This window comes from Pleuronectes platessa, chromosome 21, assembly GCF_947347685.1.
Source record: "Pleuronectes platessa chromosome 21, fPlePla1.1, whole genome shotgun sequence".
NCBI lineage: Eukaryota > Metazoa > Chordata > Actinopteri > Pleuronectiformes > Pleuronectidae > Pleuronectes > Pleuronectes platessa.
The window spans coordinates 6,458,844-6,477,513 of NC_070646.1; the positions used below are offsets into that span (position 1 = coordinate 6,458,844).

The 18,670-nt window shown below is 45.3% G+C and overlaps 1 protein-coding gene across 2 annotated transcripts in view; it reads left to right on the forward strand.

The window, feature by feature from the left end:
• Nucleotides 1–18,670, forward strand: part of adkb (adenosine kinase b) — a 100,496-nt gene that overhangs the window by 23,411 nt on the left and 58,415 nt on the right. The window lies entirely within an intron of this gene.

Here is an 18,670-nt window from a genome sequence, read left to right on the forward strand (position 1 = left end):
GGAGAACGGAAGAGGGGGAGCACCACCTCCTGCAGTAATAACAGATATCCCAACAAGGAGAGCAAGGAGGGTTGGGGTCAGACTGGTTTGGGTGGTGGTGGTGCTGGTGGTTTTTTGGAGGGAGGGGATGCTTTAATAGACTTGAATAAAAGAACATTTATTTTTGTGCTCCGGCCTGTAACAGCCTCAGGAAATAGTTCAGTCTCTTGATCGGGAGCAAATCCTATTAACTTACAGTGCTCTCACTCAGGGTAATGGGCTCCACCTTGAGCCTTGGGAGAGCACTTTTCCCTCTGACACGTTGATACCGGTGTCTGGAGGGCCCGGCGTTGGGTAGTCTAACACTCGGGCAGAGACTAATCAAGTCAAACAATCTGCCGGGGCTGGAGCAACACGGAGCGGGGATGTTGATATCCAGCGAGCTCATTCAACAGGCCCCTTCACACGTTCCTAACCCAATACCAAAGGATCAGTGCACGGGATCAGTTCAAGATCAGGTTATTCGAGCCCCTGAGAATTGTAAAGCGATCCCCGAGCAGCTTTTGCTTTCTCAGGAGCTATCGGAGCTGTCGGCTCTGTTATAGACTGCGAGGGCCGGGGCCAAAGGGAACTCCTGGGGTCTCCATTTATTTCTGTCCAGCAGGGGAAAGGACTGTGCGAGAAAAGTGTTTGCACTGTATGTTTGTGTGTGAAAGTGAAAAAAGGAGAAACTCAATTTACAGTATGTGGGTAACCGTGTCCCCAAAGCCAAACGGTACAGAAACTCCAATAATCTCTAAGTGAAAACGTCGGCCCCTCCAGTTTATTATTTTCTGTCAGGAATCAGATGTTTCAGAAATGGCTGCAGTTAGTTTAACGCTGCCACACACTGTAATTAGCCCACTGCGAGAACCTCCGGAGAAAAGGGAGCTCTCTATCAAAGCATAACTACTCCAATTAAGAGACTGAAAATCGACTTTGTGGGTGGCAACAGATTCCCCCTCGGCTGAAGAAGCAGCAAATTGCTCATTTCCGCACACGTCCAACATGTTTTTTCGAAACGTGTCCTAAACATGACCGGATTTAACGCTACATGACTTCACTGATGGATCGCCACAGCCCGGACCCGCTCATAAATCCATGTTCAATGGCATGTTCTTCTCCTGTCACCATTACCCCTTGTGCCGGCTGTCATGCAGCTGTCTTATGTCTGCAGAGTTACAGTGTGCACCTGTCAGGTACAATTTATGGAGAGCAATTTGTTGTGTACCATGGGACTTTCAGTTTCTTGAGAAGCTTTTTTTTTCCCTCTGTTTTTCTGTATTTGCTGCACTCGGCCGTGTCTCTTGGACCATTTCTTTTCCGAGTGTGCGAATCGACTATCTCCTGCTCCTGTGATTTGTTTTGTGCCCAGATGAGTTGAAGGATTACAAGCCCCCTTTCGGGGGTTTTAGATTGTCTGAGAAGTGCATTGTCTCTGAGCTGAGGACAAGGCTGTTTTGGAGGTGCATGGCTTTAGAGGAAGTTAGTTCTTCTCAGGCAAGTTTGCGATAAGCTGTCGCCATCTCTGCTTGATAAGATGAGGAAATGAATGCGCAAGCAATTAGATGTTTGTTCGTGTTATTGTTGCACGATTGAGCTGCTGCTTGTGCTCTCAGCGAGGATTATCGCCCTTAAGAGAGAGGGGGCAGGGGGGGGGGGAGCATTACCAAATGACAGCCTCTCGTGTCGAACAAGTCAAACTGATTCAGTGAATATAGACGAGGTTCCCACCAAATGTGCCCCTGCATGTTAAGGGAGCGGCGTTAACCTTGTTTTGATTTGCATCTCCTTAGCAATTAAGATAATATGTCGTAATTAGAATTTTAATGTACCGCTGTGAGATTTTTGATAATTACACAGAATTCTCTGCGGTGATTTTCTCTTTGCCTGCTTGTCTTCACAGATGAATTCATGGCTGATTAGATCACTGCTCTAATCAGATCTGAGCTACATTGTAAGACATCTTCCCACTTGTCTCGCTCAAGCTGAGTTACTCAGTGCTACTGTGAAACAGTTAATGTGGAGACGCCAATGTTTGATAAGGAGTTTATAAATGTACTCAGGCAAGCAGCAGGTTCCTCCATCGCAGCAGATGAGAACCCAAGGTGGACCTTGTAATTAAAATTACAATCTGCAAGATCCCCCGTCCTGGTTGATTTGGCGACACCTGTAGTTACTGGTGGCGACTGACAGCTCTCTGCGGCTGTTCCGTCTTGTTTCATTACTCCCTGCAATATCTCACACTGATCCACTGTAAAGGAATGCAGAGAATCACTGTTGCCTTGTTTAATAAACACTTTTGATTAAAAGCGGCGCTAACTGCTAAGCTCGCTGACATATCCTGCACTTCCTGTGACTCCATTATAAAAGTAAAAACTGCAAATATGTAAATATCACAACTTTCATCAGTGTCCCTGTGGTTCAGTCATTAATACCTAATTACCTAATTTGGTGACAGTCATTTATCAGACATTTATTTCAGTGTAAATCTTCAAGGTTGTGGCTGGTTAACTGTGTGTGTGTCTGGTGCTGTCCCTCCTTTACTCATTTACTATTTTGTAGTAAAAACAGGAAATGCTGAACTTTATTGCCAGATGTTGTGTCACAACACATTTAGTTATGGCCAGAAGTAGTAAATACTGAACATTTTATTCCATTCTAGTGCACCAGCCTTTATCTTGCACAAGTTTCACAGTCAAACTTTCATAGTAGTTGTGGACAAAGCTGCTAAAAGGTGATAAATTGACCTTATACTCTAAGTCTACACCATCAGCAGTAGTAGCGCTGTAGATTTATTGACAAGTATTAAATGTAATGATAAAGGATTGTGAAGCATGGACATCTCGTTCTCACCTAGCATCCCAATAGATCACATTTACACTAAATGAAATGCTACTGTTACAATCTTAAACTAGCATTGAATTTAGAATATGAGGCAACATGCTGAAATGCTAAAATTAGCATGTTAATGTGCTATCATCTTATGCTGAATAATGAATAGGCTCGTGATAATACCGACATTGTGTTTGTGTTTGTCAAGTAGTTCATCCTTATTGTAATATCGTAGGAGGTGATATTATTGGAGGCAAAATACTCCTGCGAGACACTTCAGACTTTTTTTCTTCTATTGTACCGACTTCCTGCAACTGTACCAAGAGTAAGAACTATCTCAACATTTTTTTTCTCACAATGCAAATAAATAGAATCATGGTCCAGTTTGATCCAGACCAAGAATACCTCTTTAACTTTTGGTCCATTTGCCCGAATTGTGATCCGAGGCACCTTTTCACACCAGTTATTTTGGACTAAAGTGAAAAGTCCAGAGATCAAGACCAGATCTGATCCCTAAAACAGATCTATATTTCTGAAAAACCATGCATTTCACAAATCCCAGATGGACGTAATGAAGGTGTATTAATTGAAAAAGTTTAGATTTCACATTCATCTAGTGTGTATTAGTGGGTCAGCGTGGCTTTTGAGAAACGCTAAAGATTTTTCTTGCTCAGATGAATCTATGCGCCCCACAATGCAACACAACGATCATTCCACATAATGCATATTTCATCAGTGCACCTACTTCAGAACTCGATGCATTAACCGCGGCTGTTTGTTGTGTAGCGTCTCCCTCTGTTTTCACAGCGCTGTTTTCTAGCTGCTGGTTTTTATTCAGCAGAAGACAGCAGCCAATATTCCCCTTGGCCTTTTCACTACAGTAATACAAACCAGTCAATATTGGCAGGAGTGTATTTTCCCACCCCAAGTTGCCATAGTATCAATACTTGAGGACGATAACAGGGGCCGTGGTAAATGAGCAGAGATGTGCAAAGAAAAACTAAACCTGAGACCTCTTTGTGGTGTGAAATTGGCCACCACAAAGGAATTAATGACGGATCCTTCCAGCATAATTGTCTAATTATGCCGGGCAGATGGGGCACTGCTTTAACTAGGACACATTGTGCTACCTCTCTAGACTCTCCACAACAAAAGGCAAACCAGTGTGACAGCCTCTTCAGCAGTGAGTGGGAGGGAGAGTGAAAGGAAAAAAAAAAAAAATGGAGAGAGAGGAGGAGGGGGGGGGGGGGGGGAAGAACTGGGTCTGTCACTGAGCCATTCCTCCACTCGATATGTTACCACAGAAACAAATGTATGGTGTAAACACTGCGTGGATCACGGCTCCTTGGAGGTGAATCACTGCAGTGTAATGAGGTTGGTTTACATGCTGCTTCTCAGCTTCCCACCCAGGCAAACTCAATACTTAAACCCTCTAATTAAAGAGAATCGGCCACTCGATAATTGATCACATCGGTTGCCTCGGCATACGCCGTCACTGTGAGGCATCACGCCACTGTTTATTAGAGCCGTCTGCCTGCTTTGTCTCCTGGGAAGGAGGAGAGGAGAGAATTGTTACAGGAGGAGGAGGAGGAGGAGGCGGCAAGGATGATGCAAAGGTAAACATGTAGGGAAATTAAATCTCCCCACTTGAAAGCCGCTGTTAAAGTAGCGGTGGGACAAACGGGAGAATATCGCAATTTCACAGTTTTTGTCTCGAGGGTCTTTCGGGTACTTCAGCTGCACTTGTCACAATAAAAATGTTCCTGGCCTTTTGGAAGCATTACTTTCTCCATCAAAAAGTTGTTAAAGGGCCATTAAACAATCCTCTATCTGGACACAACTAGAATTACAACAACACTGATGAATCTCTGGGCTCCAATTGCACATACTTCATCTGAGCAGGTTTTAAATGTACAGTATCGTACTTAGTTTTATTTTAGGTTGTTAACTCCACCAAGGTGATTATGTTTTCACTGTTCGTTTGTATGTTACCAGGATTAAGCAAGAACCACAAACTGATTTTCTTGAAACCTGGTTGACTCCCTGGAAGAACCCATTAATATTTGGAGCTGATATATCTTCAACATTTGTGCAATAGGGCATTGTTGGTGGAATGTTGAAATATATATATATATATATAAGAATAAAGTATTTAGTAATTAAAATAGTTTTGTGAAGAGCTGTTGATTTGTAAAGTTTAATCAGCTATGGTGTTATAGATTAGCAGTTTGTTGTATTGTATCCTATTGGAACAAAGCAGAAGAGTATATTGATTTCTTATCTACTCACTGCCACAGCAGGAACAATGGAAGTCTATAGTACTGTGCCAAATGTACTTTGAAAGTGGGACAGAACATGTGGTGCAGATGGCAGCAGGATTTAAGGGGGAAAAGTGAGTTTTAATACCTCATATCTTGGAATCGAATATAGTTTTTAATTTTCAGAAATGCCATCAAAATCCACATGTATAATAATCTTGGATTCTCCCTCTTCCTTCATTTTATTGTCCCCACCCACTGTAGCTCCTCTTTTGGACTTGTCTCCTGTGTCAAATGCTTGTTATTGACCCGCGTTATCTTTACCAACCTATCACTGGGCTGGACGCAGGCAGACAGGAAGTGACAGGCCGGCCTATTGAGCATCTTCGGCACCTCTGACTCATAGATTTCCTCTGACTCCCCGTGGCGCGGGGTAATTGCAGAGTTTCAGAAATTGATTCATGGAAAGTAAATGTATCATCAGGGCCACAGGGCCGAGGCAGGAAGAGGGAGTGGGTCAACAGAGATAGAGGAGGAACAAGAAGAAATCAAGAGGGTTTTAGGAACGTAACAGACGGTAGCATGTATTTGGGGTAAATGGGTCTGGAGTAATTACCCAGGGTGCACCTGCAGAGCAGACAGACCTGAGCAGGTGTGGTGGCGTCAGGGAAGATGTACGATTGAGCCAAGCTACTCTGAAAGGCTCTAGCTCCTTTCCTTTGCTTCACTTTAAAACACTGCAATCGCTGGAGCAACAACAGTATCACGCTGCTTCACTGTACTGAAATCAGTTATTAGACGTTTACAATGACGTGAAATTACTCCTATTAAGAATTAACATTAAATATTTGTTCCATTAGTGAGTGTGTGTGCCATTATTACCTTGTCAGAAGGGCCACATGGGTAGAGAGAAGTGTGAGGAAATATGTGAAGCTATAATTAAGGCTCGTTCCTCAAAACGACTTTCTGAGTGGAGCCACTATTATTAGATTTGTTCTATAAGTTACGTCTCATTTGTATTTATGAGCCGTACAGCAACCTGAGGCCGACCTCAGACAAATAATTACGGTTTTCCCTGCCCTGATGTTTTTGTACAGAATCATCTGATCAGGCTGTCATGTCTGCACTGGCGGCGACCCATTTGGCACCTCACCAGAAGCCAAACGTATTATTACAAAGTGGGTGTAACTTCCTTATGCCAATCACAAAGTGCTGGTTTGGCATTTCTGAATTCCTGTGGCTGGCAGCTGTTAGCGATTTCTCCGACAACCTTTTTCTTAAAGTAGCCTGCTGGGGCTTTCCCATCATTAACAATTAGGAAAAATATTCTCCTTGCGTGCACACGTCGAGAAACCCCGTGTGCATAGTGATAACAAAAGGGTGCTTTGTGGATTTATTTATAATGTCGAACACTGTATTTTTAAAATGAGGCTGACAGAATGTGAGAAATACTCAGAGTATATAAGTAGAAGGTAACACTGCCTATAAAAACACATCATTTAATTGAACTAACACCTTTCTGAAATGGTGTTAATAAAATAATCAACAACGAGAACTCTTTCTTTGCCATGGCTGCATAGTCGTCTATTTCTGGAAGTGTTGCCATTATTGAAAACAATATTAAAACGTTTTTTTTTTTAAATAATACACACTTTTATATGTGTATAGATCTTGAGAAAATAGCAATAATGTCTCTTATAAAAGATACGTTCAGTGAAAAGACGAAAACTATACAAAAATGACTGACCTGACTTATCCCTCCCTGCCAAAGAACTCCATTATACAAAAGACATCATGTCAAAGTGTCCTTGAGCAAGGCACTGAACCCCTGCCTGCTCCTGACGCTACATAATCACTGCATGAATGAGTGTGTGTGAATAGAGGATGACACACACATTGTAAAGAGCTCTGAGAGGTCGATGGACTACAAAAGCTCTTTACAAATAGATTTACCATGAACACGGGCGCTGTGGTTAATTTTCACATTCACTAGCTGCAGTAAATAGTCACTGTAAAAACACAGTGTGCATTGATTTGCTGCTTAAAGTAATATGGTCTAAAACTATCTCCTCGTTTAAAAGACTGTATATCTTCATTAGGGACCAACGGGACTGGGCTGCGATGACAGTTTGAAAAACATAGACTCATCCTTTAAGAAGTCCATTAACACGTCGCTGGATGTTCACCAGACACTGATTACTTGTTCCCTGGCTCTTCGCCCAACTTCTCACCAAACGTCTTTGTAATCACTAACAAGACTTTTCTGATATCCTGCTAACTTGCACAGAGATAGAACAACAAGCTGCACAAAGAGCATTTTTTTCCCGAGAAGAACAAAAGGTTTGCATGTGTAGTTATTCAATATTTGACTTGTTGTGTTTTATTTTTTCTTCTCTATTGGGTTCATCGGTTTCAGGTTTTCTGGTTATCAAGTTTTTATCAATGTGTTTTTCTGTCTCTCTGAAGGCAGCTGTGTTGCATTTCCCCTCGATACAGGCTAGCACGTCTGGCATCACCCTGTGACATTATAGCACTGAGGCGGCGCTCATACTGAGGGGGGGGGGGAACACCCTGGTTTTTAAACAGCACAGGAGGGTTGTGTTGTTTCATATACCAGTGAGGCAATAAAAATCTGATCCGGGAAGTCCAGTTGGAGGAAGGCAGTTATGTGTTCCAAGGCCAGGACCCAGCAGAGTGGTTTTAAAAGTCTGGGGGGGGGGGGTCGTCATCGTTGGCAGCAGCAGTTTTATATTTCATCTGGACAATCGCACAGTAAACAGCAGAACAACATTCATGTTACAAAATCATGCACGTGATTGGTCAGCGCCTTTGCCAGATGATACAGACCCAGATTAAACTTTTTCCATCAGCTCACCTCCCATCTCCAAAGCAATGACAATGGCGAGATTCTTTCATGCAGTGATAATGCCAGTGTGAATGTGGCCTAATACAATATTAATGTTACTTAGATTGTCAGCCATTACTCTAAGTACCCCCCATCATCAAGGTGTTTGATTGTTAGTTGGTTTGTTAGATTTTCAGCAAAAACTACACAATGGATTTCCACGAAACTTTTCAGAATGATGGGACATGGCCCAAGAAATAACAGATTCCTAACGCACAGATATCTAAGTGTGCAACTTGGCTTGATTGAATTTAATGGGACTCCAGGGCCTTGGCAGAAGTAAACACTCTACTGAGTATGATTGTTTATTCACCTGTGACTGTTGTTTCTTTGTCAGTAAGATGATGCAGAAAGCCCGAAACTTGTTTGCACAAAACTTGGTGGAGGAAGAATCCATAGACAGTTCCAGGAATTTCTTTTTCATCACTAAAATGTCAATCAAGACATATTCATGGCGTTGACATTTATGAGTTTGTTTAATTTGGTGCAGATTATCAGACTGTTTCCTTCTATTTTTCTATTCTGAGAACTTGACAGACGTGTGGAGGATTGTTTAGCTTCGGTGGAAGTTTATATAAACAGTTGGTTTATGCTGAAGTGCCATAAGAAAAGCCCAGCCTGTTAGCGGCTTGTTAGCCTCCTGCGTATATCGTGTTTCTGCAGAGGCTACAAAGTGGAGATAAGTTTATTGAACTTGGGATCCTTCTGCACTCATTGTTTTCATTTCAAGGGTGTGAGCGAGACACACACACAGACACACACACACACACACACAGACACACACACACACACACTTCCCCCTGGCTCGGAGCGGATCCTCTGCTCTGCGTTTCTGCCGCGGTGACCTTGGTTCTTCTCTAAAAGCCGTCTGTCAGTGCAAATTCTTACAGGCACACTGGCCTGTAGTGTTGAGAACTCATTGAAGCCGCTCTGCCAAAGCCAACAGGGCACGAGGTGCAGGTGCTGCACTGGAATTGGTTTGCCTCTCTGCTTAAAAGGTAAAGTGTGCTTCACCCAGAGCGGCTCTCTCCAAACAGCCTCTGTAACCAGCCTCAGCTCCCAGTGCCCTGCTTTGGGTTTATGGTTTCACTGGAATCAAAGCGTGTTTACACTGTGTGAAATAAATATATGAATTTGATTCTCATGCTATTTGGGTTACGAAAACTGCTCAGACGGTGATATGTGGTCGTTCCAGTAAAAAGGCAGTGTGGGTAGGGAGTTAGGTGAATCAGTTTTTTTGGCACACGCCCAGTTTTTAAAGATTATTATGAGACCGTGATTTCAAGGAGAAAATAGACCGAAAGATCGAATTCAGTTTTTTGGCAGAAGGAAAAGCCTGTTGGCACAGAAAACTATATCTAAATAGAAATCACATTTTTCACTCGAGGTAGATTTAACTGGAGTGCATTGTCCTCCTCTCTGGCTCAGAAACTTTACTGTCTAGAAATGTGAAAGTCGCAGCCACAGTGTTTCACTATATTAACATTATTGGCGCGCGGGGTGTTATATCTGGCAAGGAAAATCCATTTGAAAAGAATTTGGAAATACCGTGTATGTAGAGAGCATCTGACACAGACCTCAGTTTCTTCTCTTAATCTGCAAAGCGTTAAATAGGTCAGTAATATTTCCCCATCTCTTTTCTGCACGGGTTTGTTAAAACGCACAGGATGCAGGACCGAATCGTTAACATGGATGAAATCCAGAGCATTAATGGTAACCAGGCAGAGTCGAATGACATTGTTATTGCAGCCGTTCCCCGAGAAAGTGAGGGGAGCTGAAAATGTATATTTGATTTATTGCCGGGTTTGGATTTATGTTCCAACCCTCAATAGGAAAGTAAGTGATCTACGCCCGGTTTCTCACAGGAGAGGGCCCCACAGCATCTGGCGCTGGAAACATCTCCGCATCAGAAGGAGTTCCTTCGCGTTTTCTCTCTGCGCTGCTCAACCACCAAGAATTTACACCTGTAGGGGATATAGTGTTACTCTGTTTATTGGACCGTGTTCAAGTCTGAGCCTTGAGAAATGATCATATGAGCCAAATAAGCTGCCCTTTGTGGGAACGCGTCGAGCAACAGGTTACGAGACGCACTTTATTTGTGTTGGGCTTTACCTGATAGCCTCCTATGCTGCTCATGATCGCAATTAGGAAGCTAAGTTATTATTTAGCCTGGTTTATTGTGCGCTTAATGGTATTTGATAACTTAAGTGTTCGCTCGGTATTGCAGCAGTATGGCGCCGATATAAAGAGCTTTGATTTGCTCGGCTCAAGTGCTGTTATTTATCGGGATTTCTTTCTCCAACAGCACATTGACGAGAGCAGAAATCTACTGCTCGCTGTCACCGTGAGTGTGCTGCTGAAACCTTGAAACATCGTATCTGCACGTTTTTATCTGCTCCGAGTGATGATACGAATACCATTCTTTATGGTTTGGTAATAACCGCCTTATTTTTCATAGGGATGTAGAGCATTATTTATCACTGGCAGTGTTCATGGGGATTAATGATGCATAACTCTGTCAGAGTTGCCTGGCATACAGCAGCCAGCCCAAGAAATCTGGAAGGTTATCAGAGCAATAAATCCCAAGTTTTTTTTTTTTTTCCTCTCGCCGTTGTTTGTCACGATGCACTGCAGCAGCCAGCCGTGATGACGGCTCCAGCTTGTTCTCCTCCTCTCCCCTCGCTCCGTAAGCCGCCTGAAAAATACCACGACTTGTTTAAGCTGCCAGTTGATAAGGTGGAATTTGATCGCACAACCTCCAAAGTTCAAAGCGGGCAACTGTTCTTAAATCTCCTCCTTATTACGTGGACTCTGCCTGCTTCCAGCTGGATGATGGTGCGTGGATAAGGAGCTCCACCTCCGAGGCTCGTTCCTGGCAGCGAGAACACGAGCACCGTGTGTTCACTCTTGCATTTTAACTGTTTTGTCAATTGCCGTCATTCCAATTCTGTTATGTCTATAAACTGGAAATTAAATTAGGTGTGCAGACGGTTACACAGGTTGAATCTATATCCGCCCAAGAGCAGCAGCAGTGTTTTCTTTCATCATGGCTTATTTTCTCTGTTTAATTTATTGAATAAATTGGCCCTTTTAACTCGCCGAGCAGGAGAGGAAGCCATCCATGCATTGTCCATGATCCGGGCAAGAGGGGAAGATTCAGTCTATTAGTGCAATGATAGGGCCTTTACTGCGGCAAGCTCGCTGATTGAATGGCATCCTGCTCAAGGTCAGGCCGGAGCTAAGAGCTATTTTCTGCTTACCTGTGCAGCCGGCCGGTCACAGAATCAGCCACAAACTGCCTTTACAACCGAGAGCTCAGTAAGCGGGGACGCTCATCACCGATCCAGCTGGTAACATTAAGAGAAACCTCTCAGCCTGCAGAAAAGGACACAAAAGCATGACTAATATGATAAGCAGGAACTCGCCACCCTGTGTACAGACATTAGGAATGTTGTTTTTTTCTATCTGCGCCCAGGGGTCGAATCACATCCTCCCATTGTGTCCCTGTCAAAGTGAAACCAGTGTGTAACATGTGGACCAGTTTGCAGCCAACGTGCAGACGGGGTCAGAGGTCAAGCTGGGAGCACAGCTGTTTCGTCTGCTGGTTTCTGATGAACGTGAGGCGCCTGCTGTTGTTAGCCCAGTTTCTACGAAAAACATAAACATTTGGCTGCGATAATGCAGCATGACTGAATTCGTGGCAGTCGTGTTTTTAAGCTGCTTATGTTCAGGGACCTACTTTGTACATGTCCAAATTAATGTTGGACAATATAGAAATGTGTCAGTGATCCGACGATGGATACGGGAGATTAGGATTAATAATGTCTGGGATGGAGGGTTTGTTTTTGTTGAGTGATCCTGATCGTCATGTGATCGTTGGTAAATTCTGTCACTTAACACAGTAAAGCAACTCATCACAAGCCACTTCCTCCCGGCAGTTAATGTTTTGAAATGAATTTTCCGCCCTGCCACATTGAATCCAGTCGGGCCTGACCTGTGCTAAGCCCGCAACCGGGAAGCTGTCATTTGGCATATGTATAAAAAAAAGAAAGTAAATTCTCTTGGGTAACACGGATCAACAGTGTTGTCACTGCATCTGGGAGGAGGGAGGGAGGGAGGGAGGGAGGGAGGGGGTGCTGCCACATGCGAGAGATCAAAGCACCGTGGAAATCCACCATACTGTGTACAGGAGAGTTGTGGGAGAGGCGGGCAGCACTGGGGTCAGAGCCGGTTCACCTGTGCAGGGGCCTCGCACAGCTGCACTCCCACCAGCTGGAGCCCACAGACCACAGATAGGATTAGAGGCTTTAGCTGCAAAGGTCCCTCATCATCTCTCCGCCTGAACCTTGTATGGCAACAACCCCCGCAAACACAAATGCCACTTTATGATCACTTAATAACACAGCCGCCCCCAGTCCGTAGCACACGCTCACTCAGTAGATCAGCTCGTGTGCTTTTATAGCCAACCATTGTCTCTGCGGATAAATAGGACAGCTCAGCAGTCTGGGACTCCCAGCCCATGAATCTGGTGTGGAGGCATTTTCTCTCCTCAGCCTCAGTTGCCGCACCCCCCACAGATAGGTATCACTGCACAACCCGCCATTGTGAAGCCGCCCCATGGCTTCTGTATCCGAGTTCAGCCTCTCACGCCTGCCAGGTAAACCCGTCGGCCCTCTTTGCTGCCGCGACGGGGGAGTTAGGCTCCTGACTGACTGAAACAACATCACCTTGTTTATCCTGTAAATAATTCACCCCTCCTAGGCAACAGAATCAGAATCAAGGTTGTGTGTTTAACAAGGGATGTGAGGAATGAAGAAGATCCCCCCCCCCCCCCCCTCCCACTACCACAAAAAAACATATAAAATCAAGTGTTTCCTCTTTTAGATGAACGTGGCGCCCGGAGACAGCGACACATCCCTGATTCCTATGCAGCGCGAAGATGCTGCAGTGAGATGTGTTAGGAGTTGTGTTTGCTGGGGGGGGGGGGATGTGGAGATCTGTTTATTTTGTGTGCTCACTGAACTTGCCCTTCGATAGCTCTCTGAAGAGGCTGCAGAGATACTGCCGGGGACACTCTTGTCGTGTTTAACATCAGAACCTATGGAGTGTGTCAGCGCTTCATCAGGTTTGATGCTTATCATCGGGGGGGGCTGTCCCGGGGAGCTGTCACCTCCCCACCCTCCACCCCCCGCCCCGTCCGTGACACACATATGTGTACGTGGACACGCGGGCTGCCTTCGTTTGTTTTGTGTTGTCTAACATCACTCCCCTGGGGGGGGGTGTACTAGTGTCTAGTGTAGACAGACTGTTTATTTCCCCTTCACTTGAAGCATCCACTCTGTTCAGTTTCTTGTATTGTTTGTTTATCAGATTTCATGTGGTTGGTACCAGGTACAGTCCATAAGTATTTGGACAATGACACATTTCCTGTGTATATTATTTTATATCTCCAGCAAGAGCTGAAATATCAAAAAGGTTTTTACACTTGCCTGAAGTAAAAGAAAGGTAAACGTGATCTGTAGCCTGTGTGCCAGCATAGTAGAGAGCAGGGTATTGTCTTCACCTCTGTTTGTGTGCAAACTAACTCCACAGTGCATCAATGACTTCACCAAAATTGGTTGGAATATTGTTTGGCAGAGTATCTCCAGATGATGAACTTTTGGAGGTGATCGATCTCGGAGGGGCAGAGCGGAGAGCTACCGAGTTTGTGCAGAATCCTGCCTGCCTGCACAGGATGGTAAAAATAAATGTGTATGCATGTTTTAACGTGCCAGTGACATGGGTGGGTTATCTCCCGGTGCTGCCAATGGCCAGTCTGCGTGGAACAGACGCTCAATATGTTTCTGTGTATATGTGTGTGAGGGAGACAGAGTGCGGCTCTGGAGCAAATAGCTCTGCCCTCAGCCTTGCAGTGAAGCAACAACATTAAGTTAGACCTGTTATGTTGTGCAGAGAAATCCTGTATCATTGTGAAGCTGTGGCAGGATAGATTAGACGATGGCAGGCTGCCACAGGCAATTACATTCTAAAGAAATTAGCATAGCCTGATTGGGGTATATACTGTGCAGTGAATGCATCGCCCCTCTGATGCTTTTAATTGTTTTTTTATTTGATTCAAAGTAAATCGTGCCTGCGTGTGAACTTTACATCAATGATCAAAGTGGAGACTGATGAGATATCACAATCAGGTTGATTAATAGGATCAGCAGAAAGGTGACATTATTCAAAACAATTTGTGATGGCTTAATTCACTGTAATAATGCACAACATGGCCTCCAGTGAAGATCCACACTGATTTCTGGCAGGAAACAATTTGATTGAGATCTTTAAAACCGAGCCACAGCGCGCTGACCTCAATCGTTGTCTAACTCCAAATCTAATGTCGTAATGGTGCCGAGGCGAAAGGAAATGAGACACCGACTAAATACTTACAGACTGCAAAGTACTGCACGGTACTGCCCTACAGCCAGAACCCTAAACTACATGACAACTGTGAAACAACCATTACCAAAGTAGTAAAACACATGTCTCCCTAACACGCTGGTGTGTCAGCGAGGGACGCGCCAGGCCCTGATCAGAAGACAACGAGGATGTGGATATCTGAAGCTGATATTGGGCCAGATTCCCATCGGGCTACATGCACGCCTCCCCTTTGAGTGTTGATTGCAGAGAGGAGAATGTGGTTGACTGATCTGAAAGGAAATTACTGGAGAGAGAGCTTATCCATGCCTTTGACTGATAATCAGCTCATTATCGTGTTGATCATTTACAGCTCTCCCTCTCGCCTCCTCTCTATTCTTTCAGCTGTGTCACTGAAGCAGAGCACAGAGACTTTTAATGGCTTGGCAGGGAGCCCGCTGTGGTGAGGCAGAGTTAAAACAGCCATGCTAGCCCTGGCTAGTCTCCACTTTTACACAGTGCAGGTCCCCACCCCACTTATCAACCTTCCCAGGGAAGAGAGAAAAAAATTAAAGAAAAACAACAACAGCGACACCAGCATATGCAGCCCTGACGTGGGGCAGTGCCCTCGCACCCCAACATGGCTAACTGTGCATGAAATTGAACTGATTGGAGTTATTGACCAGAAGGCTCCGGCCCCTGAGAGGACATGGAGGAGGGTGGGTCGGGTCCGGGGGGCGGGGGCCGTGTGTTACCTGATTGAGTGAAAAATCCGCTGCCGGTTGCTTTGATGCCTGGCACTTTACAGGAAAAAGTGATTTAATGGAAGCTGCCAGACCTCATCAATGTCGGTGCTTGTGGTGAGGGCCCTCCGCTCTGCCGTGCTTTATATAAAAGCACTCGCCATGACAGGTCCTGATGGACAGATGTTTGCTAGTTGTTTTTAACTGCACAGTAAAAAGAAACACGGGTATCAGCCCTCACCTCTGGCTCTGAAGGGCTGCAGAGCGAGAGGAGGCCACCCCGGCGTGCAGCGCCCTCGCCCTCTGCTATTTTAGGACTCTATAAATAGCCTTATTGAATTTTTGCCGGGGTTGATAAGCCTGTAATTAATGTGACCATCATTAGGCATGGACATGTTCTTCTCAAGAGGGCCTTGCTGGTGAGGTGAAGCGGGGAGATGAGAGCGGAGACTTCTCCTCTGTCCTTGTTTCTAAAGATGAACCGAGCAGCGTGAGAGGCGGGTAACGACCAGCCGGCGTCCCAGTGATGTGCCGAAGACGCCGCTTTGTTGTCGACTGGCGTCATCTGTCAACTCCCCGCCAAAGCCCACTGTGCAGCGTCTTCAGTAGATCTGAGTTGCATTGGAATTGCATCATTAATAGAGCAGAAATGATTCCCAGCAACTCCAGGAGAATACATTGACCCCTGAGGGAGGCTGGAAACAAGACAATGTTTTTGCAGTGGGGAATATCTAGCTAGAGCTCCCATTACCACATCATCAATATACAGCAGCGAGCGAGTGAGTGAGGAGACAGAAAGTAACAGGGGGAATGTATTAGCTTATAGTGCTAATGGCAGAGTGAGCGCTCAAGTCAAGCTGCCACGCGAAGCGGCTGCCTCCGTAGTGAAGAGTGGCAGCTGCTGGAGGTTGAGGACCAGGCCTGGGTCAGCTCTCCAAGCGGGTTCCCTTGCAACCATGAGATGTCATAATTATTAGCTATCTGGGGGCCAGCGTGCTGGGGCTGGGAGTGGTGGGATGGGGGGGGGGGTTTGGTGAATGGAAGCCAAACAGAAAGAGATGTATTGTGCACTTAACATAACGTATACTTTACCATCGCTTTGCCTTCAGCTTCTCACCCGCTGCTTTCCAGGGACGTGTTTCCCTCTTGTTTGTATTTGGTTTACCCTCCTGTATCTAATGCACCTAGAGATATGTAGCTGTTGTGTATCATGGGAATGTGTTAATCTATGGGGACCGGCGTTCTCCCTAGTTAAGTCAATATACATGAGCTGCCGTGCGAGATACAAGCTCCCAGCACCTTCCGGAAAATGTTTCTTCAGCTTCCCTCTTTCTTCCCAGCCTCCTCCCTCTCTTCTCTCTCTCTCTCTCTCTAACATGCCACCTGGGGGCAAATCTCACTCCGTCTCATCTGCTGCTTAATTTCACTGGAGCGGCCCTCAGTAATGAAGCGCCTTGATGTACATTTGCCAATTTCTGCCTCTGCCACTGCGGTATAATTGGGATGTGACTAAGCATGAATACCCGGCGCAGGGCTGGTTGACCTCTCGGCGACCCCACGAATAGCGCTTTTGTCATAATGGAGGTATTATCTCACATAATCTGGGAATGGAGAGGGATTGTCTGCAGGGTGCCGGGGATGGAAATGAATTGATATAACTCCTCTCTCCTGTGCGCCACAGAGGAGGAGACACATTTTTTACATGCTCATAATGAAGACATTTTCTTCTTATCTATTGCCGCTTTGTGTTTATTGGAGGAGGAGAGCAGCTTCTGGCAAAAGCAGGGGGAAGTTTTTTTTTTTCAGGAAGGGAGGGAGTTTGCTGTGGCACTAGAGAATATTTTTCTTTATGTGAGTGTGTGTGTGTGTGTCTGTGTGTGTGTTTGTCAGCCTTGTGTGGGTGCACTGTGTACTCATGTTGGTGTGTATGTGTCTGTTAATGACCCTGTAAAATGACAAGCTGAGCTGGCAGTGAGAGTACAGCCGACGGTCAGAGAGAGAGGGGGAGGAAGCAGGAGAATTCAGATCATGGTGATGGTGTGTGTCTGTGTGTGTCTTTGGGGCGGCGACGGTCAGTTGTTGCACTGTGATTCACCACGCTGTCATCATGGGGACAGGGGCCCCTGAGTGGCCCTCTCTATTCCCACCTGAGAGGCCTGCAAATGGAGGGGCCGTGCTGTCATTATTTACAGCCCGCAGCACCTAACCTTGGATTCGGAGCTCATCACTGCGAAGGGAAAATCAGATTGGACTTGACGTGTACCCGAGCCAGTGACCTTGATAAGTGTGAGGTGCCTGCAGCAAGAGGTTAGGGAAGAAGAGCTCGCTTCTGTCAGCTCTCGCTGTGGATTTGCGCGCGTTGTGTGTGTACTTGTTTGTGTGTTTCAGCCAGGTGGGGAGTGAGAGGGGGGGGGGGGGGCGGGGGGGAAGCACTGCTGGATGACTGAGCCGTGACTCAAGATGGCACGTGGTCGGCCTGCTCATGGACCTAAACACCACGGGCATATGTGGCATTATTACTGTTTATTTTGCGGTCACTAGTGCTAAAAAAAGATTTGTCGCTTAATTGATTATATTGACAAAAATAATCCTCTGATTGCTTAGTTATAAAAACACTTGATAAACATTCGGAAACATGACCATTGCTTTAATTCCCTCCCAACATTTTGGACTATTTGTCATAAAAAACTGAAATTTGAAAATATCGCCTTGGGCTATGGGAAATTTGATGAGACTTTTTCATTAAAAATCATAGAAAACACCGATATTGAAAAAAGAAGCCTGATTTTATTTGTATTTTTTAAAACCATGTAAAAGCCATAAAACCCATTCCAGATCCACTGTGTTTGTAAATTGGCAGCCTTGGACTGAAAACTCACCAGAGCCTCGTGCGAAGTAATGAATCTCTGCCCGGGTAATTTTATTTTTTCCGTTTGATTATTTATTTCTCTTTCTCTGTCGAAACTAGTTACCTGGAGACCAGAGGGGGGGGGGGGGGGGGGGGCTGGCGAGTGCAAAACATAACGGCAGAGCCATCTCAGGACGGGGTGATGAAAATGCATTTTTCTTCCCCTACTGAGATGCTACTTGGTCGTGTGAAATGATTAATTTCACACATATACAGGTCATCCCCGAAAGCAGCAACATCTCATTCACTAGAGGCCCCCGTCAGCAACAAAACAGGAGGCTGCAATAAAATGAGCAAACAGCAGCACGTACTGAGCGTCAATAAATCTTTGGAGGTTAAACATGAGCACTGTAGAATTTGAGCAGCCCACAGCCCCGCCACCCCCCCCTCGCCTCTCTCCTCTCTCATCAGGTAAAAGTCACTGAGTACATCAGGACTGCCGAGAGCCGAAAAAATGGCCGTCGAGCAGTTCAGTCCTGTGGTAGCAGGTACACGCTCTCTCTCCACACACACACACACACACAGAGAGAGAGTCTGTGTTTGCATAAGTAGGATGGAGCCTTGAATTATTGGGTTTGTGTAAATAAGGCGATGAGCCTGTTTT